Raw genomic sequence first — 2,768 nt, 5'->3', positions numbered from 1 at the left:
ATAATATAATTTTCTTATAAAGATAATAATTAATTATTTTGTTAGAACTCGATAATTATCCTAATTATATTTTAGATTTTTTATATTTAAAAATAAGATGTTTATCTTGTATTTGATTATATTTATCCGCAATTAGTTATACGAATTCAAAAATCGAGCTTTGATAAGTTGTACTTTTACATAATTTATTTGTAATCTTGAATTTTAAGTAAACATTGGTTTTATGTGGTTTTGAGAAAGTGGTAATATTTCTATTTTTGAATAAAATATAAATTTAAAAATATCATAAAATTTTGAAATAAAATATCGATATCAGTATTAAATTAATATTTTTAAAAGTTCTTGTGTTTTGGTGTAATTTCTTTAATTAAATTCTGTTAGTTATCAATGATTATCATAACTATATTTTAGATTTTTTATATTTAAAATGAGATATTTATCCAATATTTGTTTATGTTTATCTGCAGTTAGTTAGACGAATTCAAGTATGTAGCTTTAATAAGTTGTACTTATGCATAATTTACTTGTAATCTTAAATTTTAAGTAATATCCATCAATAAATAATACTTTGTGCATAAAAAATTGTTTTAAGAGTTTTTGTCAAATGTTTTATAATATACTAGTTGTGTACCCGCGCAATGCAGCGGAATATAAAATGTTTTAAATTTCAAAATATCAAATCTTTTCAAGATGTTATAAAGTCTACTACATTTGTACCTATATTAGATTCAAATAACCATCCATCCAAAACATAGGTGGTGGTGTTGGTAGCTTTTGCAATCATCCTATAAAAATAGAACAAATCTTCATATGTAAAGTCTATAATGACAAAGTCTTTTTTAGAACAAAAAGATGTTTTAAATAAATTTTTTGGGTAACATAACCTAATTTACAGAAAGAATGGGTCCATCCAAAATTATACACATAACCTATTTTATAGAAAAATTACAAATTTACACACAAAACCTATTTTACAGAAAGAATGTGTCTATCCAATATATTGAGTACTCTTTCGAATGAGACCTAAATTTACACTCACATACATCTTTCAAAACCGAACTCAAAATCAGACTTACTTCAACCCTATCATCATACTTTTTTGAAGACTAATCACTTATGCCTTCTTCATTGTCTTTGTTATATACCTATCATCATTCACATGTAGAAAAAATTGCCATTTTTCCGGGAGAAGAGAGCTCCCGAAGATCCTCATCCCAGAACATGTAGTCATTTGGATCCACATTATACAATTTCCTAAGAGTCCTGAAACAATACCAAAAAATATGAACCAAATATTTGTATTAGCTTAACCGAGAATAAAGCTAGATTTTACAAGATCTAGCAGATACAAAATGAACATTATTACCAAAAAAAAATTCAAATATACCATAAACTTTGCAAATGATATAAAACTTTCAAGGGCAAACATGAAAACCAATAGGAAATAGTCTTTCCGGTTAAAATCACATGACTGAAAAGGTGGAGTGTGTTTAAAGTCGACTGTTAAGCCATTTGTAAAGGCTTTTAAACCCACTTCAGTAGCACGGACTAAAAAAATTGCAAGGTTGCAGGAAGGATCTCTAAGGTTTATTAATGCAGATCCAAAATAGAATAAGCCCATTGTATTTTCACCAAAACCTTTACAAGCAGTATTCATGGTTGCTACTAATTATAATAAGCCACCTCTATTGCCATCCCTCCCTCCAATGAAGCCAATGCCACTTACCTTAGCAAAGTCTAATCCAAAGACCACTAAGAACTTCAAATACATTCCAATAGATGTGAGAGTCGAGGAAATAACAAAGGGTCTATCTTATTACTGTGATCAACCATATGACAGACAACACAAGTGTCGATTTAAAGAGCAACAATTGTTTATAAATGAAATTCTGAGTGAGGAAGAAGAATATGATTGCATCAGAATGGAAATGGAACAAGAAGATCCAGACCCTTGTATTTCAGTAAATGCTCTTTTAGGAAATCAACACTTCCATACAATGTGTTAAATGAATTGTCAAAGGGTAACCTCAAAAGATACTGATAGATTTTGAAAGTACCCATAACTTCTTGGATTTGGTGTTGACTAAGAAGTTGGGTTCATATTTAGAGGCTATTCTACTACAAGCGACAACAATGACAAATGGTAATCACTTCGATTGTTTGTTTGTATGCAAGAACTTTGTACAGGTAATGCCAAGAAAAATGTTGAAGACTGATATGATGTTGATTTCATTAGGAAGTTGCAATATGGTTCTTGGAGTCCAGTGTCTTAGTCGATGGGACATATATGCTGGGATTTARTAAGTTTWGGATGAAAAGGTCGGACAACAACTTTCATTAAAATTTATTCATTAGGAAGTTGCGATATGGTTCTTSGTTATGCCTATTGCAAGTGCAGTAGGTATCGAACACACATCACCAATAGACAAAGAATAACTTGAGCCTTGATGCAYGTTAGTGTAGGCATGAATAAAACAACCCCTTTCATTTTAAGTCTGAAAGAACACTTATCTAGGTTGCTAAAGCACACATACACCAAATTATAAACATGCAAGGCATGTAGAAGTACTTACTTGGCAAAATTCTTTTGACACTTGCAGCACATCCTCCACAAGTCATACCCTGACAGAAAAGAGGATTCAAAAGCTGAGAAATATAGAACAAAAGAAACCACACATTTTCACAAAAATTAATTGAAAAATAAAATCATTGACGTCCAATAACAGAGTGTACAAATAACAAATAACAGAATTAATTTGAAAAATAAA

The sequence above is a fragment of the Cynara cardunculus genome, assembly GCF_001531365.2.
Source record: "Cynara cardunculus var. scolymus isolate 2C chromosome LG 12, CcrdV1, whole genome shotgun sequence".
NCBI lineage: Eukaryota > Viridiplantae > Streptophyta > Magnoliopsida > Asterales > Asteraceae > Cynara > Cynara cardunculus.
The sequence above is the reverse complement of the archived record's forward strand: the minus strand, read 5'-3'. Positions refer to the sequence as shown.